Here is a 26,648-nt window from a genome sequence, read left to right on the forward strand (position 1 = left end):
TTAATTAGCTCATTTCTTTCAGCTACTAACAGTTGTTCATGAAGACTTATTCAATAAAAATGTTCCTATGAAGCATCTAAAATTGTAATGGAATGCCCATGACACTTGTGTCACTGCACAAGTGTATATCTGTTCCTTGGAAGATATCTATAATTAGTCATGGTGTTCTTGCTTGTTGAGGCCAGCTATAGCCTCACATACTCCTTCAACACAGCATCCCATGAAATGCTTGCCAATTAATTACAGTTGGTAAAAGGTGAACCTATTTCTAATCTGTGGTGTGAATGTTTAGTCAAGTTCCATGTGAAACTCTGAAACTACATCAAGGAATAAAAAGCAGTCTTTGCCCTCAAAAACTTCACAGTAAACATAGAAAGCACATACACAACATCAATGGTGATGCAGTACATTTAGTGCTATAATAGTGATGTATGTAAAGTGCATACTGTGAGGGGTCTGGAAGCTAAAATGATGCATTCTGCATAGAAATTGATGAAGATTATGAGGGAAGTAGTTAATATTTATTAAGAATGAGTAAAACACTTTAAATGGATTATGTTGTTTATTTTTCTCAACAATTCTATGAGGTTGGATCATTATTATTCCCATTTATCAAATGAATAAAGTGAGGCAGAGAAGTAGTAAGTGATAAAACTGGAATTAGGATCTAAGCGTTGACATAGAGCCCACTGCCATAGCTACTAAGCATAAATTTCAGATCTCAGGTTTAAGGAAATTGTGCGTGTGTGTGTATGTATGTATGTGTGTAGTCATTTAATATTGTTGAACTTTCTATACTGCCCAATGTGAGGTACAGATTCAATGCAATCACTATCAAAATTCTGCTGTCATTTTCACAGAAATATAAATAGGTGGCTCCTGAAGTTGTAGGAGCAGGAAGGATATGTACAATCAGAAATAGAACCACATATGATACCATGAAAATATCTGCATTAAAGATAGTGGGGAAAAGAAAAGTGGTCTTGAAATGCACAGAAAATCCAAAAGGAACATATATCACATAAAACAAGCGGGGAGATTATCCAGTAAGAAAATGTGACTAATATTTTTAAATGCTTCAGAATTAACAAGTAAAATGAAAACTGACAAAAGGCATCAAGTCAGGCACTTTAGCAGAACATTGTTGACTTTAGACCAGAGATTCTTCACCTAGACTGGATATGAAAATCACATGGGGAGATTTACAAGTCCAAGTGCCAAAACTCATTTTCAGACCAATTAAATCAAAATTTCCAGGGGTGGGGCCCTAGCATTAAAAATATCTCCTCACAAGATTACAATGTACATCTGAGATCCAGATTCACTACAAAGAAGTTTTAGTAATCTTAAAGAAAGAGGCCAAGTCACAAGAATTTGAAGAGAAAATGCAAGTGAATATAATTAAGTATAATAAGGTTGTATTGGAGGGGCCAGGCATGATGGTGCACACCCGTGATCCTACCTTCTCAGGATGCAGAGACTGGGAGGATAATGGTACAAGTACAGCCCAGACAAAAAACATTAGCAAGACCCATTTCAACAGATAAGATAGGCATAGTGGTATACATCTGTAATCCCAGGAGGCATAGGGAAGAGGATTGCAGTCTGAGGCCAGCCTCCACCAAAAATATGAAATCCTATCCAAAAAATAACTAAAGCAAAAAAGGACTGTGGACATGACTCAAATGGAAGAGGGCCTGCTTAGCAAGCTCAAGGCCCTAGGTTTAATCCCCAGTACACTCAAAAAATTATTTTTGGAAAATGACTCTTTTAATGAATGTTTCAGGACCTCAGGTGGAAGGAAAGGCTTTTAAAGGGGAATATTTGCTGTATCCTCTCAGACAGGAAGTAGGTTCCAAAACAGAGTGGCAAGAAGTTAAAAAATTCATGTCTTGATGTTTTCAGTTGTCTTTGATAAAGAACAGACAAGGTTATCTGCTGAATGTAGGTCAAGACCTTCAAATGAGTACTGAGAATTCTTAGACAAGACAAAGAGGGAGTTATACATGAATTTGTGGAGCCTAGGTAATGTGGGACTGAAAATGGAGGTATGGGAACATCAATGACAATGAATCTTATTGACCATGGCTGTTAAGTACTCTGCTAAGTGAATTTACATATAGTTTTTTTAGTCCTCATCACAACTCTATGATAAAGAAATAATCATTAAGACTATTTTCTTAATTTTATTTACTTGTTTAGATACTCATGATTTGGGGCAAATATTTAAATTTTTATTGATGATCCCAATTTTTCTAAAGTTATACAGCTTAAGTAACAAAGCTGAGATATATACCCATGGTTTTCTGAATAAAACCTGTATTCTTTCCACTACGCTATTAGGTACATCTCTAGTAGATAATGTCCATGCTGTGTTTTGAGAACATTTAGAAAAACATTTAGAAAAATGTTTGCCAAATATTATTCAATGTCAATCTGAAGTTGGCACTTTTGGAGTGCTATTCTGAATAGCTTATTTAAAGGATGTTATGATATACATTTTGTGCGTTAAACTTTCTTCTACTGAATGATGAACTTCCAGTCTGTCTTCCATCTTGTTGCCAGTGATCTTTCTAAAACACAAACAGATCATATCATTCCTTTGAGAATCCTTCAGTGTCTCCCAATGCATAGAATAGTAGTTCTTCATAGCATGGTATGGGAGGAGTATAAGATTTTTTTATATATAAACTTTTATTAGGATATATTCATTATACAGGGAGGATTCATACTGACAATTCTGATTAGACTTGTATTGTATGTTATGTACATTGCCCCCATCATCTCTCCCCCTCCGCCCCCTCTCCACCCCATTTAAAGCAATTGCAAGAGGTTTCTTAGTTCTGTATATGAAGTCCATCAACCAAATTTAAAGATGGTCTGTGTTTATTTTATAATAAGGAAGTAATATTTCTTTATGTAAACATTTATTATACAACATAACTATATAAAATGATAATTTTGAGTTATGTTGAGTATACACACACACACACACATATATATATTTACAGTGGTGCAGTATAAAAGTTGCACTTTTATACATCTTTTTGAAAGTCATCATTTCTGTAATCTCCCCTTTTCCTCTTTATCAGTGAATTAATAGTATGATTAGTCATTGTCTCCAAGATACCAATTTATTTACAGATGGTAGGAATCGCCTAGTAGGGCTGAATTTGTTTGCAATAATTCTCTGTATAGATTCTTAAACTAATTTTATGAAACAATATAAAATTACAGCTCATAATTAACATATTACAAAATTGTGATATTTGGTCATCAAGTTTCTTGATGGTGGACATTCTTTAGCCAGCCAACCATTCTTTAGATTGTTTTTTCAATTCTTTTGACTTTCTGCTGCTGAGGCCATATGGCTTTTGGCTCTCAATCTGAAAATATCTTTTACATCTGCACTGCCTATCTCTTAGCCCACTTTACTTAATGCTATGTTAAGCATATTAAAGCTTCTTCCCAAACCTGGATTGAAAACTACACCATAATATGAAGAATGATTTTGGTGTTCTCTTCTTTAAAAACTTTATTCAGTAGAATTATGTTTCCTTTAAAGATGTACACAATTTGAAAAGGAAGACTGACTCCCTGGCTAAGTGTCACATTGATAACTATTTCCTGGGAAGCAAAGCAACTCTCCTTTTTGAGGATAGATGATTTGGTTCCTCCTGAACTGATTCAGCTACAGGGCAGGATCAAATAGGGATATTTGTCTCTGGGATTGTGTAGACTGGTGAAAAAGTTTTTTGTCCTTTTAAAACATTGGGGCTCATTTTTTATATGGCTTACACAAAGACACAGAGACGAGTTAAGTCAGATAATTTGAATGTCAAACAGAATAGATAACATTGCTGAGGCAGACAGACTGCAGGTGATGCAAAAGGGAGGTTGGTGAAATGTAGAAGGAATCAGTGGCTAACCCTAAAAAGTGAAGTGAAAAGTCAGGGATTTTGGTTCAGTAGATAATGGAGAACCTCTGTAGCATCTTGAAATGTTTTAGTTCCTAGGGTTGATTGGGATTATATCTGTATTACATGCTGATTCTCTTTTATTATAAAGATTTGAGAAAGATTCAGAATTAGCCTTTAGAAATGTAGCTTTATATTCATTCGAATAGTCAAAATCAGTTTTAAATATCTGCAACAACATAAGTATGAGGTATGCCAACATGTCCTGTCAGGAAATTGTCCTGTCAGAAAACTGTTACTCTGTTTTTTGGTCATCTATAATGCAGAACTGGCATCTATACAAATAAGTTCTATTTATTTTCAGCCCTTTACTTTCTCATTTTAATTCTGAGACAGTCTAGATGTGGTAGAAGATAAATCTTGAATCCCCTGGAACCTTGGAAATATTTCCATTTGAAGCTTTTATACTAAAAGCTGAGGATTGTGTTGTCCCATCAGCATAAACTGAACCATATGCGGTTCTATTTTGGTGCCAATCATTCCTGTAACACATGAAATATTTAATTTTATTGCTCTTGAATCTAACTGAGTGAATGACCCTTCATTCTTTTGTGTCACAGAATAAAGCATTAGAAATGAGCTCGAGGCAAAAAAAATAAGGACACGTCCAAACCTTTCATAGAATTTAAAGGTTTGAATTAAGAATCATTTCTCAAGCTTCAAGTAAGACATTTACAAGGCCTCACTATGGAAGTCCAATTATGTCTTCTCATTAATGGTTCAAGTCCAGAATTTTAAGAACACTTAAAATTATTACACTGACATATAACCAGACTGAATGCTAATGTATCTCAAATTCATCAATAAATATGGTCCAAAATCACCTTCATTAATTGGGAAAAACATAATCTGTGACTTTGATAAATGGCATGGTCACAAGAAATGCAAACATTTATTGCATGTTTTATAAGTATACACGCACATATTTCTGTCATAATTTAGTAATCATAGATGTATGTGTGGAACAATGAGGTGGATCAATTTGTAATGGAATTGTGCTCTGATTTTTTTCCTATTGATTGCATTTTCTTATACAAGGCATACCTGTATATAATAATGGTAAGTAAAAAAAAAAAAAAAAGAAGAGAACCTCTATGGAGCCAGATATAAACTTCATACATGGATATTTATGCTCCTTATCGCTCTTATACCTTCCACTGTCAAACCTCAGGTATGCTTGCCAAGCATTGGCTTTTGGAAGCTGTTTCTTAGTGGTTGCCTTCACACCAGCTTTTGGAAACAAAGCAATAAAGCTGATTTCTAAAAACGTAATACACAGTCAACATGGTCAGTCAGCATGTTCTTTCCAATCCACGTTTTGAATTGGCAGGATCAGTGCATCTTTCCAATGGACCATGGAAGATATCTGATCAATACCATTTAAAAATACAAGTCAGCCATTTGTGCCATGTTTCTGCCTCCATGTTTTTGGAATTTACTTTAGAATGAATAATCATATTTGACACATAATAGACATTCAATAAATATCTATTGAATAAATTTATTAAATATATAACACTGAATGTTCAGTAAAGTAATTGAAAGGGGCTTTGAGTCTCTTGAAATTTGATTTGAATATTGGACACCTGGATTGTTATATACTTTATTTTTACTTTTTATAGAAATTTGCAGAGTTCTAGTATTGTTACTTTGTCTGAATGGTCTGTCTGAGAAATATATGTGGTAGTTTTAGTATACAAAAAATAAGTTTAGATAAAATAAATGCACAGCTAGATTATAATTTCATAATTTTGGCAGTTAATAGTATTTAGCCTAAAATTCACACACAAAAAGCTTTCTAAAATGTATGAGTGCTCTTTTCCATGTCTTTATCTTTTAGACTTGGATCCAAATGTGAAATTGGTTTAAGACTATATGTGTGTAGGAGAATGTTCTGGTCAGTTACTTCCACTTATTTCACTATAGACACAGAATCCATTGAAGAACAACCTCAATGTTAGAATAAAGAGAACCTGAGAGCTTAGAGGTAGCTTTGTATTCTTAATATCTGTTTCATCTTTATCCACTCCACCTGCCAGGAGTAAATAAATGTAAAAGTAGATGTTGTAATTCAATGAGATTCGCTATTATTTTGGTTTTTGTTAACAACTATGGTTGTACTGTACTAATGTGATTATCTAAAATGCATATTTGCAACCCTAATTTGCATGTATTTCTGTACTGTGCAATTGGCACCTATGTTTTTAGAATTATACCTCCATAAGAGCATTGTGAAGGCTGTCACTCTGGAATCTGGATTCACCATAATCCAGAATTACATGACAACTGGGTTCAACAAGAATGCCATCAGAAAGTTACCTTTTCAAGAACCTAAACAGATTTCTATAAGTCATTGTTTTTATTTAAATACTTGCACCTTTGCTAAAATAAGGCTTTAAAACACAGAAACTATAAAAAGAACACAATTAACTAGTTTTTATTACTTGGGTTCAAAACCAAAGTTCAAAGGACTTAAAATGAAATCACAAAATTTCTAAGGACCTTCACAGAACATGCCTTTCAGGCAACAACATACTAAGCCTGCCCCCCTAAAAATTACCTAAAATTTGATTCTGATTCAGTCCTAACACCAAACTTTTGTGATAGTGTGCCATTCCTAAAGTATTACAATTCTGGGTTTTTATTCTATATACCTTTCTCATCAGCATTCAACTTGGCAATTACTGTTTTTCACAAGAAAAATTCAGTAAGTATTGGTTGATTTTGAAGCCACCAAGAAATTTCTAACATTTTCTAGCATATTTTACAAAAAAAAAATCTCCCAATAGTACTGCAAGCCCTTTCCCTCCTCCCCTATCCTTAGAGAACATGGAGCATAACCATCTACTAGTAACCAGTAACTGGACCCTGTGATATCGTGCAGCACTTTCCTTAAAATAGATCAGACACTTAACACATGCTTAGTAAACTGAATGAAAAGCGTATTGGTTTTGACTTATTTGATGCTGAATTATTTAGGATGATATAATAGGGAGAATAATAAGTAGCAATTTAGATTGAAACTGCTCTTTTGCTTGATATCCTAGCACAGTGTCATCCCAGAATAAGTGCTTAGTAAATATTTCCTGAATGAATAAATGAATTGAGTTAAACCAAATCAGATTGAGTTGAATTGAATGAAGCTTGGAGCAACCCTACATCAGTTGGTGCTTCTTACTTTTCAGCCTGCCTCAATCATGTTTCTCCAACAGTCATTCCTTTGGATCCTCCTCTTTATTGTTTCACACTCCATAAACTTAAATCTCTACCACATTACTGCAACTCATCTACTCTCATGTTAAAAATTAATAATCATCAATAAAACAATAAACCTACTATTACTTGGTGAATGCCATCCAACTCTACCATTACCAGACCTACAACCATGGTCCCTCATGTCTTTAAGGCTGTGGATCTGATAACATTACTTGTATTGATTCCAAAGTTTGCTACCCTTCCAGGTACATTTTAACAGCTTTCATGTCTCACTGAAGCACTGCTTATAAACCCATTCATTCCCTCTCTGCATCTGGCCAAGTCCTTCTCAGCCTTCACACGTACTCTTAGACACTGCTTTTTCTGGAATGCTTTCCTTGTTCTTGTGTAGTATTGGCTGATATCCCTCCTAGATGCTTCTATAACACTTTACTTATTATTACTAGAGCACCAACCACTCTCAATTATAATCAAATATTACTTGCTTGTTTCTCCAACACAACTATCAACTTCTTTCGATACTAGACTATGTCTTATTTCCTTTTATAAATCCTGATATATCATAGGTGCTTGATGATTTTTTCATTTAATGAAATAACTTTTACAAAGTTTGTTTTCACTTATATAAAGTGAAGCTAATATTTCCTTCCTGTGGTGAAGAAAATTAACTGAGATTCTAAATGTAAATCATTCTGAGAACTCAGGAATAAATATTATTCCTGAAATCATTTCTCAAGTATCCTCAACTCACATAGTGCCTTTTATATACATTTTCAAGAGTGATCTTTTTCCCATTCTTAGAATCTAGGAAATTGTGATATTGGAAATCAGAATGAATTGGAATTTTATACATGGGAATCAGTACCTCCACACCAGTCAGTCTGATTTCATTATGGATCATAAGCTCCCAGGCCTTTGTTCCATAGCTTAATGAAGTAGGTGAGCAACAGGATAAACAGGTTTAACAACATACTTAGTCCTGTATTGGTGAATATAATTGTAATGCCTCCAATTAAACTGCTGTGAAATGTCACAGAATATCTTCATTTCAAGTTTTCTCAGTTTGACAGGTACTGCTCTTAAGCCACCTTGTTCAGAGCCCATGCACCCTATTCCTTGAAGACTATGCTTTCTTGTTTTCACTCACTCTTTTTTACTCTCAATAAAACTCTGCTGCTAATTTGAAAAAAAGGTTTTGCAAGAATATCTTTGCTAAAATGACATTATTAATATCCAATAATGAAATTTAAAATCCTGAAAGTGTATTGATGAGAATCAAATTTCTAAACATCTCTCTTTTACAGTCTTGTAGTCATGCACGCTGACCAATTGGATTAGAAATGTCTTACTTTGCTGCAACTTGCCAAAAGCATCATAGCTTTTATAGATTCAGTAAACTTCAAGCAAGCCAGATGGGAAGAGAACATGCACTTCAATGCTTGCTGATAACTTTGAGCCCCAGTAATGGAGTTTTAGTGAATCTTCAACAGTATATGAGTGTTTGTCAAGTTCTTAATACCTCCTTTTGCCTTCATGTCATAAACTCATTTGAGAGTTCATGACCCAATCTTATTTCAGTTACTATCATTATAAACCCATATTTTTTTCAAAATTCTGTATATTCTAATGGATCTTCATATTTGGAAGGCCCAGGAAATGAACAAATTAATGTGAACAATTTTCTTCATTGGTAAACTATAGGAGACACATTTTATTTATTCTATAGTTTAAAAAAGTGGAAATACTGCTTTTTAGTTTGTGGTCCTGATGGTCTTCCTAACTAAACATCCACTGGATTATTTTACAACTAAGTCTACTCAGAGTAAGAATGGGAGAGTTTCTAATCTTCTAGGGGATTTCTTTTCTTCCTTGAAACGTTATGATAACTCGAATTGGTAGCTCATAAAATGCCCAAATCAATATTGCCATTGACTTAATCCACGTAAGAGGCTTAACTTCATCGGTGACTTCAGAGCAGCAAAAATAAAACAAAAATCAGTCCCTGGTGAGTTCCCAAGTTTAAAATAAAGTAAAAAGCTGTTTCAGAAAAATGCTTTTGGCCTAACAAAAACAGCAGAGTAGGACTTTGCAAGCAACTATATTTCAGCAAACAACTCCCCATGCTTGCCATTTTAAAATAATAATAGATAATATTTATTATGTATTGTGCACTGTGCTAAGCACGATCTCATCCAATCTTTAAAACAACCCCATGTCAATTGGGCATACTGCTAATCCCATTTTACAGGTTGCAAAATTGAGGCTTGGAGAAGGAGGTTAACTTACCTAAAATGACACATGTAGTAAGTGGCCCAGTTGAGATTTGAGCATGTCTATTGGACACTGAAGGTCATGCTTTTAATCAATATACTATATGTGTAGATAGGTATTTATAACATGTACTATTTTATGTTCAAATAAATCTATAATAGAAGATAATGCTCCCTTTTTATTCCTTTCAAAATACCTATTAGTAGGGATTGGTATACACTGAGGCTTCTGCACTTTAATGCCAAGAACCCTCTGTGATTACCATCGGACTAATATAATTTACAAGATAGCTGTGCGAGACTAAATTGTATTCCATGACCAAATGACAATTTCCCTTTCTTCCCAGGATAGCAATCTATGACAAAGTTCAAATTCTCGACCCTGCCCTTTCTAAGATTATATACTAACTACCTGAATTAACTGAGTCAGAGAAAATTTACTCAATGATAACCTATTTATTCCAAGGTCTTCTGTTTAGCAGCTTCACTTCTTTTGAAATTTATACCATGTGACTTTTGTTTTCTCCTGCTTTCATTAACATGGCTTGTCAGTCTTCAGACTGACAGGCAGTTTTTTAGGATCTGATGGTTGCATCATAGTTACCTTCATTTCATTCCCTACTGCTATGTGCAAGAAACTCAACACTTAAGCTTAATAATTTTTCTGATGTCTAAACCTTAGAGTTCCTTGTTATCCTTAGCAACTACTCTTGTCAAGATCATAAAGGCCTCCCATGGTGGTAAAGTCAATGGTCAATTCTTAGTTCTCAGTTTGAACTTCCAGCAGCATTTAATGGCATTCATCACTCCTTCATTTGGTTTTCAGAATATCATATTCTCAGTTTCCTTCTATCCCATTGACTATCTCATCTCACTTCCATATGTTGGATTTTCCTCATATCAACCATTAAACATTGTAGTACCTAATGACCCAACCTTCAGACCCCTTCCTCTTCTACGTTTGCTACAATTGCTCCTTTGATCAGGGAATCCCATTGCATGATATTAATAACATATATGTGTGAAAAAAATTATATTTGCAGGTTTAACATCTCTCAAATTCAGATTCATGCACCAAGCTTGCTATTTTTGATCACTTCTTGGATGCCTGGTATTTCAAATTTAACATATATGTATCAGACAATTCTTGTTCTCCACCCCATATGATCTCATCCCACCTTTTCATTCCAGCTATTATTGCAATTACCAGCTGTGTGCAGACAAACACTAAAAACACTTCTTCTCAGCTCATCCAGATAGCTGTCATTTCCTGTATTTTCTTCTACTTGTATGTAGAATGTCTCAGTCATTCTGAAGCATGAGCAAATCTGGAAGTATGAGAGAATTGACACATCTTGGGGACAACCTTTCACCTATGAGAGAAAGAGCAATTAATGTATTGCTCTCGTTTCTGTATTCCAGTGCACAACTTTCCCCAGGCATTTTCCAAGCTCTTCACAGGGGCCCTAGTAAGATCAAACTTAAGTTACTCAGAGGTGTGAACAGCTCAAAAAGTAAGCAATGGATTGACTTAATTCTCCATTTCACTTTTACTTGTCTCCCATTCCTGTTTAGAAGATTACTTCCCAAGGTTCACTCACTGTGCACAATGCCTTCTCTCAGTTTTTATTTTTGAGATATCCGGGATGAAACAAACTCAAAACCAAACTCTTGACTGTCCTTTCAAAACCCGCTTCCCTAATCTTTCCCATCTCAAATTCTGGCAACTCTTCAGGTCCTTATATCTGTACTTGACAAAATCCCTGAGCTCATTTATTGTACCAGCAAACTTTTTGTCATTGCTACCTTCAAAACATACTCAGAATTTGACTAAATTCTCATTACCTCCTCTGCTACTGCCTTTGTCCAAGCCACTGTCATTTGTCATACTGATTTTTGCAGTAGTCTAACTGATCTATTTCTGTCCTTACACACCTACAATTTACTCAAAATACAATAACCAGAATGATATTTTTAAAAGCTAAGGCAGATTATGTCACTCCCTTCATGAGTACCTGTAATGGCTCCCCAGCTCACTCAGAACACAAGACCCTACATAATGTGGCTTCTTTTTCCATTTGTGACCCCATCACCTGCTGTCTCACCCTTATCCATTCTGTTACTACCATTCTGTAATATTTCTTGAAAATAGAGGCATATTTCTGCCTTTGCAGTCACTATTGCCTCTGCCTGAAATGTTCTTTCTCTTGATAGCTACCTGACTTGGTCTCTCACCTAAGGCAGATCTTTACTCAGATGTTTCCCTCTCAGTGAGGCATTTCTTGAGTGTATTATTTCAAATGATCATCCTATCCCACAATTGCTCATCATGTTCTTTCTTTTTCCATAATGTTTATCACTTAGATGTCCATATAATTTATTGTCCACATAGAAATTTTTCTGAGAGTAAAGGAGTGCACTAGAAATAAGTACACTAGAACCACAGGTATAAACCAAGACTGGGAAAGCTGAGACTTTAAGGTTACCCTACTTATCATCTGAAATATGATTTTATTTATACTTTATGTATTTATTTATAGTATATATTTATCTATAGTATACTATAAACTTATTTTTATTAGTATATTTTGTTTTATTTATTTGCTGTCTTTCTCAATAAAATTAAATTCTGTGAGACCAGTAATTTTTGTTTGTTTTGTTCTCTGCTGAATCCCAGTAGTTAAAACACTGAATGAAACACACTAGGCATATTGTAAATATTTATTTAATTAATGCAAACCAATAGAATACTAAAACAGTATCTAATACATAATTAGATCTCAATTAATGTGGATTATTTTTATCAATACTTATTATTCAATGTCATCAAACAAAGGGGAATGCTTTTAGCACTAAGAATGGTGTTGCTTGGAGGTAGTCTCTATTTTATTTACTCCTCAGTAATATTTTGATGGGCTACCTATGTATAGATGCTGGCAACTGCCAAATAATTTTTATTTAAATAATCTCTCCTACAGTTTTTGAATCATGATACCTGATATTTGAGTGACTTACAATTTTTTGTGATTCATAACATACTGATGGATTTTTCTTTTATATATTAGGGTAGGTAAATAATGAGCTGGTAAAGTCTAGTATGAGTTTGAATTTTAAAATATCTTGGATTAATTTATTTAAAGACCAATTGTGAGCATTTTTAAGATGTTTCAAATTTCTAACTGTACTAAAAGGCAGCACAAATATTGTATACTTTATCCAGTGGGGAACTGTGGCTAAAAATATCTTACAAGAGTGATTTCAAGTTCTTTCGGTAGAATTCTAGAAATGCAAATTCAGATAATTGTAATGATCAATCATTTACTGGTATGTTAATTTCTTAATGCATTCAATTTATCAACAGCAGGATTTTCCTAATTCTAAAGAAGCAATGCTTAATTCTTTTTTTACTGATTAATTGTAGAGAATTATACTTCTGGCAGTTGACAAAGGGACTTACATGGTTTGCTTCAATACCATTCAAGACATAGGTAAATAATAAAAGTAAACAATTCATGAGAAGTGGAAACATAATTAACAGCATTCTTACAAATGTTTGTCTCATCTTGCAAAAACCCTAGTAAGCTATGACATGAGCCTCTAGTTTTCTTTGGATGAGAAGTACTTGTTAAATAATCAATGTATAATCCCAAATGATCCTTAAACATTAAAAAATTGACATTAGCCAATTAGCTAATTCAATTGGACAAGCATTTACAGGGCATTTACTATTCAAGCAATTTTCTTTTGGTCACAGACACAAATAGAATATAGCAGCACCCCTTTATAAAGCTTATGTTAGGAAACATAACTGAGAGCTTTATATTTTGGCTTTTGATTGTTGAGCTTTTATATTTCAAGACACAGGATTTTTTCTATAGTACATCTGTAGCCTTATAATTGTGGGCTGTGTCATAATAGGATTGTGCTTTATTGAGATAGAATGCATGTATTGAAAGTTCACTTGGTAAGTTCTTTCATTTTAACACTGAATTCCATGCTGAGAAGCCTTGTCTTCTAACCTTTTGTGCAGATAGTGTCCCTTATTCCCATTTGCCCCTGTTTTGATTACCTCTACTATATGGTCTACTAGAAAGACTACATCACTGTGTCAAGACTCATGCTTTCATTTTTGCTTCATTCACTGACTGAATGACCTTAGGTCTTCTTTTAACTGCCTTTATTAGTATATTAATAGTCACCTGGGGTCTGTTGGCAGAGTTAATCAAAGTCCTAAAAATAATTTGAAATGTACAGACCTCCCTTCTGTCCCTAGAGAAAAATCTTTGAACCAAGAAAGAAAAGTAGGATGGAAACAGAGATTTGCTAGGATAATCAACAATATCTCTGTGTGATGATTTCCCTTTCAGCATTGTCCTGTCTGATCCTCCTTAGTCTCCTAAAACTGAAATAATCCCTTTTGAGATTCTTCTTTATAATTTTTCATTTAAAAACAGACCTTAGAAAGTGACAAGATTGACATCTATTTGAATTAAAAATAATAAAACTGGTGGCATTTTTAGGATTCTTATGTTGACATAAAAAGAAGAGAAATGACTTCCAAGTTACAGGCTGATTACATATAGTCATGTAGACATGGTTTGGCAGAACCATGTAACAAGATGTCGGATAAGTTACATTCCCATCTCGTTTTCTCCATTGTTTTTACCTTTCTGGGTAATGCTATTACCAGCACTCAGTTGCTTTGTGTTGCCATTAATAAACTTTTATATTACTATATTAATCATAATCTTATAAAAATAACTAAAAAATGCAAAGGTATTTTTAAAAACTATTCCTAGTAAGCCTAGTGGGAAAAAATGTTTAAAGTCAACTTTGATATGCTTTAAACACATTCTTCTAAAGCAGAGAAGATTTCAAAACATTTGTGGTTTCTGTTTAGAATGAGGTACACACATCGGAAGAGTGAAAAATGGATTGGAAAGTGACCAGCTAATCTAGAGGAAAGAATGAGAGGTTTATCTTAGGCATTTAATCATCAAATAAAGAAAAAGAGACATACATGAAAGATAAATTAGAATTGGCAGGACTTAGTAATAACTGGATGTGAGAGATAGAAAGGAATCAAGATTTCTATCTTTGGTAAGTCAGTAAAAGGAAAGGGAGGTAGCAACCAAGATAAAGAAGGAAAGGAATAAAAGGAGAATATTAGAGAAAGACTATTTTATTTTGAATATGACTTTGTAGGAGCTGTAGATTCTTTAGGTAGAAATTACCTAGTATGAAGTTTGATATAGAGGACATGAAGAAGTAGGGCTAGTGTCTGATTTGTAAGTTGTTAATGCAGAAATGATACATGAGGCTGGATGTGATCCAATAGGAAGAGCATACACAGTGAGTTGAAAACATAGAAAAAGAAGGAAATGGACAAAATCCTGGGGTTAATAGTCATTTAAAGTACTGGTAAGAAGAAGATCTTAGAGAAAGTACTGAGAAATACAAAATTAATGGGGAATAAATAAGTATACTAGAGTATTACAGAAGTCAAAGAAGAGTACAGAAAGACAGATAATGGTATCATATACAAAGAAAGGTCTAAAATCCTTACCAGATTTGACATTTAGGAGTTCATTGCTGACTTTAACAAAACTGTTAAACTGTTTAACTGTAAAGGTAGAATGAAGAGTTCAATGAGTTGAGGAATATACTGCAAGGAAGGAAGTAGAAACATGAAGTATAGGCTTTTAAGATGCTTGGCTGAGAAGAAATGGTATGGTTGAGGACAGAGGCAATAACTAAAGAAAAACACAGGTTTCAGGAAGGATTTTTGTTGTTTTCTCATTTATTTGTTTCTAGATAGAAAAAAAAACCTTGAATATGTATGATGTTCTTGTTCTGTGTCTTCCACAGTGGCAATGAATAAATATTTGAAATATGAATGAATGAATGAATACTTATAGACTGAGAATGAAGGACTAATGAAGAAAAATAAGTGATAGGAAATGTAGTATATGATGGAGAAAAGTCCTAGCAAAAGCCTAAAGTGATGGGACACAGAATACAGATGGAAAATTTAGTCTCTCAAACATGAGAGGAGGGATAATTGAAGGAGTTTGTCATGTCTCATAGCATCTGTTTTCTATGTTAAGTAGGAGAGGATGTGTCATCTGCCAGGTTTTGATGAGAGAAAAGTCATGAGTGGATTAAGAAACATTAGCAGAGCAAAAAACAAGAGATGGAATAGACTAAGAGCAAATACACTAAGTGATAATAGGACTTTGCGAAAGGTTAATATATATATAGATATAATATATTGAGGTTTATATATACTTACCTTAATATATTATACACACACACATATGTTAGGATCTTGGGGCTAAGTGACAGAAAAGTCAACTCAAACTAGCTTCTGCAAAAAGGGGGGGCTTATTGGCTCTTAGAATTTTAGAATATTTTGAATATCAAACTACAGAAACGGCAGGGATATGACTCACATCAGAAAAGCGCTGGAGCAAGCAGATCAAATACTACTGGCATACTTTTTAAATCTTTTCAGTGGTCTTTGGATTTAAGCTTCATTTTCTTTTACACACAAGCCTTCTCCACAAAGTGAGAAACATGGCAAGTAAAAGTTCTTAACCGTTTTTTCTCTTACAGTTATAGCCACTCTGATAGAGCAGGATTCAGTTCTATAAGACCCATGTTCTAATATCCTAAGCAAGAACTCTGTAGCTCTACTTTGTTCAGTTTCCCATTCATGGGTCAATCAAGGGTAGGATTTACAGAATGCACTTTAATTGATAAAACACAGGTTAGGTGTTGACAGTGAACTGATTGACTGTGGCTGTTCATCATTTGGCAATTATTTGTTTGGTATTTACAGTGTTTTATGTCATATGGTAGGTATTGGGAATACAGTGATGGAAAACATAGCTATGGTCCCTAGTTTGGGGCACTCACACTGTTTTTTTCATTTATTTTTATTTTTTTATTATTCATATGTGCTACAATGCTTAGGTCATTTCTCCCCCCTGCCCCCACCCCCTCCCTTACCATCCACCCCACCCCTCCCTCTCCCCCCACCCCCTCAATACCCGGCAGAAACTATCTTGCCCTTATCTCTAATTTTGTTGAAGAGAGAGTATAAGCAATAATAGGAAGGAACAAGGGTTTTTGCTAGTTGAGATAAGGATAGCTATACAGGGAGTTGACTCACATGTGTGTTACCTTCTAGGTTAATTCTTTTTGATCTAACCTTTTCTCTGGTTCCTGGTCCCCTTCTCCTATTGGCCTCAGTTGCTTTTAAGGTATCTGCTTTAGTTTCTCTGCATTGAGGGCAACAAATGCTAACTAATTTTTTAGGTGTCTTACCTATCCTCATATCTCCCTTGTGTGCTCTCACTTTTATCTTGTGATCAAAGTTCAATCACCTTGTTGTGTTTGCCCTTGATCTAATGTCCACATATGAGGGAGAACATGCAATTTTTGGTCTTTTGGGCCAGGCTAACCTCACTCAGAATGATGTTCTCCAGTTCCATCCATTTACCATCAAATGATAACATTTCGTTCTTCTTCATGGCCGCATAAAATTCCATTGTGTATAGATACCACATTTTCTTAATCCATTCTTCAGTAGTGGGGCATCTTGGCTGTTTCCATAACTTGGCTATTGTGAATAGCATTGCAATAAACATGGGTGTGCAGGTGCCTCTGGAGTAACCTGTGTCACAGTCTTTTGGGTATAACCCCAAGAGTGGTATTTCTGGATCATATGATAGATCAATGTTTAGCTTTTTAAGGAGCCTCCAAATTTTTTTCCAGAGTGGTTGTACTAGTTTACATTCCCACCAACAGTGTAAGAGCGTTCCTTTTTCCCCGCATCCTCGCCAACACCTGTTGTTGGTTGGTGTTGCTAATGATGGCTATTCTAACAGGGGTGAAGTGGAATCTTAGTGTGGTTTTAATTTGTATTTCCTTTATTGCTAGAGATGGTGAGCGCTCACACTGTTAAAGAGAGATTACAATGGGCCATTTATTTCTGGCTTTTGACATATTATCTGAAGAAATTAAAACAGATTTATAATGTAAAGAAAGTGGTGGTGGAGCATACTTCAGATTGGATGATCAGGTAAATCTGGGTAGTTAGTTGATTTCTGAATCACAAAAAGGAACCAACTATTTGAAGCTTTGGGTGAGGATCATTGAGGCAGAGGGAAGAACAGTTGAAAATCCCAGAATAGGGAATGAGCTTGGCATTTTTAATTAACAGAAGGTCAGTGTGAATGGATCTTAGTGAGTAAAGAGGGGCAGAAGCTATATCCTATAGGACCTTTTATCCACTGTAAGGAACGACTGCTGGGTTTGATCCACTTAAGCCAAAAAGTTGTTTTTACACTAAATAATCACTTAAATTAAGGGCAATATGCCTAGAAAAGGGATATGAAGCACAAATATATGAGTTTTCTTATCAGCCCAGATTCAGGAACTGGGCAAATTAAGGTAAAACCTCTTAGAGGTTTGACAGGACAAGTTGAATAGAAAGATAAGAGGGAAGAGAGGTAATATTGTTTGGTGACTAGTTGAAACAACAGATCCAGGATTCAAGATCACCATAGAAAAATAGCCAAAGTTAGGGGGGAGACCAATAGACTGGGAGAATAGAGAGAGGTTATTGATCTTAGGAGCTTTGTCAAGGCTGAACAGTAATGTTTATATCCATGAGAAAGTCAATATTTAGAAGGGTAAGACTGGCAGAGAGATATTTCCTCATCAAGGTATTGGAATGTCTTTTTTTATTTAGATGAAAGTTTGTTTTTATGTATTTATAACTAATCTAAGTCCATGAATATCTTGTTAATACCCTAGTTTCCAGGGACTTGCTGATATGAGTTCAAAATACGCTCTTTCCTACTCCCCACTGAATTTTAAAATTGTGATCTTTTCCATTATTAACCATTGGCTTTTTTCCCAGGGATGGCACTGAAGAAGGAAATCAATGACATATCTAGCCAGCCAGCTTGGACTGAATGGGCATCCAAATACACTCTGAGGGCCAAGTACAGATGGTGATTTATTGTGCATACAACTTCTGCAGAATGCCTTCATTTGAGCATTGATGTACGTACAATTACTCACCAGAATGCTGCAGTTTTACAATTTAGCCAGCAATATGTGGACAGATCATGTTCACCAAGAAATCCACAAATGTAGTTTCTACTCTTTTCAGCAATTCTACAAACTCTCAGTAGTCTTCTGCATGAAAAAAAGAGATTTCAAAAATTGTTCTTCCATTTTACCATATTTCTCACTATTGTCATCCTTACACAATTCCTATTTCAGAGCCAATTCAGATTTGTTAAACCATATTCCTCTCCTGACATGTAAGTAGATGGAGTTGCTAGAGGCAAATCATTTACTGTGGCTATTGTGAAACTCAAAATTGCAGTAGTCATCTACACGTATCATAGCCTTGCTCACTGTGAAAATCATTTTTAGGCAATGTTTATATGATATTGAAGCAACCAATTGAATCTCGAACAGTTTAAATAAACCAGACACTTGACATTGCATAGGCAGGAAAAAAAACAGTGTACTTCTAAATCGCATTTTTCTTAATAAAAATAGTTTGAGTGACCAGTTTGCCCTTATAATTTGAACTTCAATTAAAATTGTAAGGAGATTATTACCTTTCAGAGAATAATTTCCAAAATTCTTGCTTTTTCTCTCTGGCCAAATATTCCTTAATTGCTGTGTTATTTGGAGAATGGCAGTATGTCCAGACATTTATGGGTTTATATTACATTTCTGTTTTATAATATTATGGAGAATGAATTGTTCTAGTTTGCGACTGGAATTGAATTATTTTCTCTTTGCACCAACATACATTGAATTGTGTCAAAAATGTTTTCCTTAATATTTTTGCTAAATTTCAATGAAAATGTTAATCATTTTAATAGAAACATTTCAGACCTCTCTTTAATACAAAGAATACACAGTCAAGATTAATAGAAGCTATAAATAAAAAGAAGCTGTAATAGTATTGATAAAAATCAGCTCAGCAAATGAAAATGAGGAAGTTCAATAACAAATAATATACTGCAATGACATAATCCATCGAATTGCTATATGAGGCAGCGTGAGTAATAGCAGTTCAAGTTATTTATGTACATTAGACTGTAATCATCATCTTGGATAGTAAGCTACTAGAAGGGATAAACAAACTTAGCTTGTATAGTGCTAAGCCTAATACCATCCTCAAATTAAATATGAGTATGTACATTTTACGCTGCATGATAGTGCTTCTCTATGTGATTCTGCCCATAATTATTGACAGACTTTCCAGCTCTAGTTACTGGGGGTTTTTTTCATCCATATTTTTTCTTTCCTTTCTCAGGGAATTTCTCTGTATTAGTATGGTTTTTTGTTTTTCTTGTTATTACCAAAACTAAGGCAGGGTAAAAGTAAAGAAGTTTATTTTAGGTCACAGTTCTGGAGGTGCATGGTCTAGGGTCCTCACTGGAGATGGCCTTTTTGTTGTCATCCCAAGGTAACACAGAGTATCACATGGCAAAAAACAGGGGACATATATGTGTTCCATTCTCTCCCTCTTTTTATAAACCCACCAGGATTCAATCACAGAGACTTCATCAGAATGGCTTTTGTAATCTTAATCTTTTCTCTGAGACCCCACCCACTAAACACTACAGGTGAATTAAGTTTCCACCATTTATATGAAATAAACATATGAGTTTGAAGATTAAATTACTGCATGAGGGGGGAGGACAAACAATAGTATTTTACATCCAGATCTCAGTGTGAGCTTTACATTGGATAAACTCGAGGTCTATATCTGTTGTTACAGGGAAAATCATCTATTGAGCATTGCAATTGACATGCTTACAGTAATAAAAATAAAATGTATGAACACTTATCTCCACGTAGAGATAATAGACAGGAAAAATTTATGGAGAAGTTTAAACATGAATATAAATTACCAAAAAATAAAATTAGCTGATAGTTCCATTTTAATTTAATTTAATTTTGCTTTATTTTTTGAGTCAGTTTCTCACAAAGCAGGCCCAGGCTGGCTTCAAACTCACAATCCTCTTGCCTTAACCTCCCGAATACTGGGATTATAGGCATGGACCACCACACCTGGCTCCATTTTATTTTTAATTGGATTGATTTATTTATGATAACAGTATTTTTATGTGTAGATTCTCATAGTCATTATTGATTCTGTATTATACATCATTTATTGAATAAATGAGTAAAAATAATGGGTGAATGTCTACAGTGGTTCTTGCCAATATATATGGGCGAGATGGTGATACATAAATGTTTAAGACTTATGTACACATTTCAAGAATTGTGAATAGCTAGTAAAGATCTATTTATGAAGACTGCATCCCCATGATTATGCATATATTGATTTTTATCACAGACAGCACAACATTGCCATTACTTGCACTCTCAATTATCATCTATTCTTAGCATTGCATTCAAGAAATATAGAGAAAATACCTATTATGTACCAAGCATTGTGCTAAGTGTAGAATACAGTGGCAAATGAAACAAATATAGACCCTGGCTTCATTCAGCTTATGGTTAATTTGGAAACAGTGTTATGAAAATAACCAACAATATATATTATTAGAAGATAGCAGGATAAGGGTAGGGATCTACACATTATATTTATGGAAAGTTTAGCTAAAGAAGTAATTTTTCAGCTGAGATGAAAATGAAAAGAATGAGCCATGCATAAGAAGAGTCAGAGACTGAGTATTCCAAGCAGTGAGCGAGAACACAACATATGTAAATTCTGAACATATGAAAGAGTTCAGTGTTTTTTTTAGTAACCACAAGGAAGCCAATATAGTTATATTGTAGAAAGGGAGGGAAAAGGTGCTATTTGCTGAAACTAGAGAAGTAGGAAGATACCAGACTAGGACTCTGCAGATAATACTAAAGATTTTGTCTTGCTCTTAAAGGTAAGTGGAAGATATTGATGAGTTTTAATCAGTAATAGGAGTGAAGCTTATACATTTAAAAGATTTCTTTGGCAGTTGTTTGGATAAAAAATAAAAAAATAGAAAAATGAGTAGAAAAAGTTAATTATAAAATTATTGCAACATTCTATGCAGCAGGTGAAGGTAGAGGAAAGTGGGCTAATTTGAGATATATTTTGGAAATATATCTCAAGGACTTTTTGTTCAGGTTTATATTTGAGTGGAGAGAGAGGGAAAAGAATCAAGAATAGTCAGGTTTCTGGATGGAGAGACTGATGTGAAGAAAATTGAGAAAGGAATGATTTCAGGCTGGTAATCAAGAATTCAGGTTTAGCTGGGTGCCAGTGACTCACGGCTGTAATCCTTGCTGCTTGGGAGGATGAGATTGGGAGGATAGCAGATTGAGGCCAGTGAGGGTAAAAAGTTTGTAACCAATAGCTAAACGCAGATTCCAAGATAAACAGGAGGCTGAGATCTGGAGGACTGCAGTTTCTGTCATCCCAGCTACAGCGAGAAGCATAAAATAAAAGCATTCATATCCATACCTGCTCCAGGGAAAAAAAGACCATATCTCCAAAATAACCAGAGGAAAATGGGCTGGAGGTGTGACTCAAAAGGCAGAGTGCCTATCTTGCAGTCATGAAGCTCTGAGTTCAAACCTCAATATTGCCTAAGAATAAATTCAGTTTTAAACATTTTCATTTTGAGATACTCAGGAGATATCTAAAAATATAAATAGCTGCACTCACCAGTCAATGATGTAGCAAATTTAGATGTTTCACCATAAATGTACTTGATAAGAAGCATTTGGATGTCATTCTTTAATTAATTAATTCAACCAGAATTTTTGAGTTTGTACAAATAAGAATTTTATTATAATCAAGTTTGGTTATGGAAAAAATAGATAATTTAAAACACAATGTGATAATAATAGAAGGAGGAGCATCTAACTCAAATAGGGTTTAGAAGGTTCAGAGAGGAATTCCTGGAAGGTGTGGTATCGAATTAAGTTCAAAACTACAATCTAGCCAGTCATAGAGAAGCAAAAGGAATCCAAAACTTATCTTTATTAAAAAAAAGTTGTATTAACAATGGATGTAAGAAAGAGCTGAAATTTTGAAACATCTTAATGCTTCTGACCCCAGAATATTTTGTATATACAATATGATTATTAAATATGTCTATAACATCAGAATCATAGAAATGGAATAGCTATTAGAAATTGTCTAGTGTAGTTGCATAGCTTAACAGATGGTTTATTCATTGAGAAATTACCTACCCAAACTATGAATTCTGTAAGATTTCATTTCAACTTTTCTGTTTTCAAATAGTGTAAGATTACTGTCCATATAGTAAATTACTGCATGGAACACCAAGCATTAATTTAATCCTCCAAATTGCTTACCTATCACAAGAGAGTATTTTATTCTCACAGAGACAACATTACCATCAACTTTCCTCAGTTATTATTTCCCTCTTAATTTATGATGAACAATGTGAAGCAATCCTTCAATAAGTGATATCCATAATTAAACAGCCTTCTGAAACATAAGGAGAATTTTAAAATATAATCTGTCAAAAGAATGGTTGTGATCACATTGTTTTAATGTCCTAAATCATTTATACATCTCTGTTTTCTTCCATCGAGAATACCAGTGTTTTGGTATAAAGACAAAAAAGTTGACTACTCAGAATTCAATTATATTAGATTATCTCATAGTCCTATTTCTATGGTTGTTATCCTTTGCCAAACTGAATCTGATCCCCTGTACCACTAGTTTTCCACCTGTTCTACCATGTTTGTTTTTAATATTGTGCATACTAAGAACATACCCACTCACAAACCATGTAGGCACTAGTTAAAATGAATAGGAAAGTAGAAAACATAAATCATTTCCTTTTCCTTCTCCAACCTGCAATGCCAAATACACAGTATAACTGAGCTGAAAAGTTCAGCAAATGCACCAAATTGTACCGTACCAATAGTAGCAGTGTCTTTTCAAAGTCAAAGGATGGGATTTTATAGTAGGAAAGAACTAATTTATACCCAGTTGAAATGAAACTTATCTTAATGTTTGAATACATAAGCGAGAACTGCAATTTTATTAATTTAAAACATGTAGAGTCAAACACTCACTTGCAATGCAAGCCCATGCAATCTCTTTGTAGGACCATTGTGATAATATCTTACAAAAACAAACTGGGAATGCCTGAAATTCCTATCGTAGAGACTGGTCAAAAATCAATTATTCATTTATGTAGTAGTTAAAAAGGGTATAGATATATACATTGATGAAATATTACTTTGTTGAACAAAATACACCGAGCAATCTGTCAAAAGCTCCCAAATTTCATTGAAAATGAAATTTTCATACATGGATATGCACACATTTCACATTATATATATTTATAACCATATAAATATATATTTATATATAAAGATGCATGCACAAACATAATGATATCTATATATGTGTATATATATGTATAAGAGATACATAAATATTTTTGATTGCTACCTCTAAGGACTATCTCTTGGGGACGGGAATAGAAGGAAGGATAACAACTTGTCATCACACACACATACACACCCTTGTTTACCAGATGCAAATATTCTTTTTATCATAATAAACTGTGTAGGATTACATATGAAAATAATTATATGGAAAATAAATTATATGAAGTAGTGTATATAGTATTACATAGTCATATAAAAATTACAGAGTAAAAATTTGTAAATATGGTTTTAAATTCACTAGGACTTTAACTATATAAAGTGTGGCCAGGTAGACATCCTTTGACGCCTGCTTTTATGGACACATAAGAATGATTACTAATTATTAGAAAGTAAATACATGCTTTTAAAGTGCTTTTTGAAAGCTTGTTTTACATAGCTTAAGTTTCTCTTTTCCAAATTTTAATTTTGAAATTAATTTGTTTCATGCATATTTTTAACTAACTGTAAATTTCTAACCAAAGCCTGTTGAAACTTTAACAAATTCTAGGCTTGTAGAGCATTAATGAAGATTTTATACATCCTTTCAAATTAACAATGGATAATATCTCATCCCTCTGTTTAAGCAATCTTTTGAAATACTGAATTAAATATTATCTATAAATTTCAAAATCATTCTTGATGAGTCTTTAGGTTTATTTATCCTGATGAACTCATGGACATGTTTCATTTGCCTGATGATAAACCAAATGTTCATAAAGTTGAGTTGTTAAAGAAGGACTTTCCCAGTTGTATTTTGTTTGCTTTTCCTTCTCCTTTGACAAATGGCCTTTAGGACTTTTCACTGCTCATTAGCACCTTGAAAGTGTGGGTAACTGGGAAGAATGGTGAAATACAAACCGATTGACAGTGCTGCCCCAGGATAACCTGACAGCAGGACATCATGAAAAGCAGAGGTTAGTTTTCTCTACAGCAACCACAGGAATGATCAAGTGTCAGAGCTATAGAGTAGGAGGATTTGGTTTTAAGGTTATCCCTGGGGTTATTTTAAAATAGAATTTATGATTGGTTTGAGTGTGAATTCACCAAGTGCAGTGACTTTATTATGGAATGCATTCAGAGGCACCTCTTGGGATTTTTTGTTCTAATACTGATTGTGATCTTATACCCATGTATGCAGAGATGCCTGAAATTTAATTAAGGGAAACATTTTTAAAAAATTATTTTTCTTTTGGCATTATATGCAAGCTTAGAAAACTACACACATATTATGATTTATTTTTCTTTAATCTGTAGGGACTTTAATTTCCATATTAATAGGAACATCTATACTGATTCTTATACTCAGGAGTAAATATAGTGACTATAACTCATGCTGAAGGTCATGTTTGGAATATCATATTTCCTTTAAGTCTTAGTTATAAACATTCTGAAATATTTTGTAGCTTTTACAAATCCTGTCTGTCTTCAAGGCCTAACTCAAGTCTCCTTTCTTTGATCGTCTTCCTTCAACATTTCTGACTTCCACATAAACAACTCCTTGCCTTTTGTGAGCTCTTACAGTTTTTAACGTCTGACATTCACAGTCTTGCAGTTGACTATTTACTGGCTTAAGGATTATTTGTAAAGCTTGTCTCCCCAATAAAATAGTAAGTTCCTTTAAAATAGTGACTGCAAACTTTTTGTCTGTTTTTGGTGATACTGGAGTTTGAACTCAGAGCTTCATGCTTGCTGGGCAGGCACTCTACCACCTGAGGTATATCTCCAGCCCTTTTCTTTCTGGTCATTTTTTAAAATAATGTCTTGCTATTTCCCCAGGATAGCCTGGACCATACTCTTTCTATTTTATACTTCCTGTCATAGCTGGAATGACAGGCACATACCACAACACTCAGCTTTTTCTGTTGAAATGAGGCCTTGCAAACTTTTTCACCCCTGTTGGCCTCAAACCTCTATCCTCTCAATCTCTGCACCTCAAGTTGTTAGGATTACAAGCTTAAGCCACTGCACATGGGCTAAACATTTTTAATTGTGTTGATAAAGTATTTCTTGAATACTCTACAATAGAATGCAGAGTACCCAGAAGGTACTCAAAATAGTGGATTTTCAAAGTCCATTTTGGGGTTCTACACAAATTATATTTAAAATTCTTTCTTTCTTACTATTTTTCCTCAATTAGTCCCATCCCTTACTGTATCATTTTTTGCAGGGCAGGCCAAAATATTGCCACTGATATTAAACTCTAGTTTGGCTTATCTGCTGGCAGCAGGCTTTCCTGTAGGGCATTGTGAATGTTTACAAAGCTAGTATAGCTAATCTGTTACAGAGTTATCTTGCCCTTTTGGTCTGATTTATTTTCATGGGGCTGCAATATTCTCTGGATTACTGTGGAGGCTCAGAATTCAACTTTTGCAAGCATCACTGATCAGGTAGCAACTTTGTAGGAGCAGAAAGTATGGCATATTCATAAGTGACCATCCACACTCAAAGGCCAAGCAATTCCCATGGGAGGTTTGACTTTGTGACAAGAGGGTCTATGAGAGGGGTGGAAGAGAGATGACAGAGTGAGAGGAGAGAGAGAGAAATAGAGAGGAGAAACAGAGAGACAGAGAGAATGTCTGCCCCTCAACCTCTATCTATCCAGCAGTTCCAGTGGGCTTCATGTTACCTAAGATCCAACACCTTTAATATTTTAATATAGCACATAATAATTTACCTGCTTTCTTTGAGGTAGGCCATAGAAATTATTTGCCCCACTTCCTTT

General features: G+C 34.3%; 1 protein-coding gene across 11 annotated transcripts in view; it reads left to right on the top strand.

Moving 5' to 3' along the window:
* The window catches only part of LOC109686404 (teneurin-1), an 835,907-nt gene that overhangs the window by 253,153 nt on the left and 556,106 nt on the right, over positions 1-26,648 (top strand). Inside the window, exon 1 of one of the 11 annotated variants that reach the window (XM_074064019.1) lies at positions 18,247-18,538. The exons of the other annotated variants lie outside the window; for them this stretch is intronic. The gene's annotated coding sequence lies outside the window, so the exon portion shown is untranslated. Of the gene's footprint in view, positions 1-18,246; positions 18,539-26,648 lie in introns of those variants that run through there. 11 annotated transcript variants of the gene reach the window in all.

This window comes from Castor canadensis, chromosome X (assembly GCF_047511655.1).
Source record: "Castor canadensis chromosome X, mCasCan1.hap1v2, whole genome shotgun sequence".
In the NCBI taxonomy this organism is placed as follows: domain Eukaryota; kingdom Metazoa; phylum Chordata; class Mammalia; order Rodentia; family Castoridae; genus Castor; species Castor canadensis.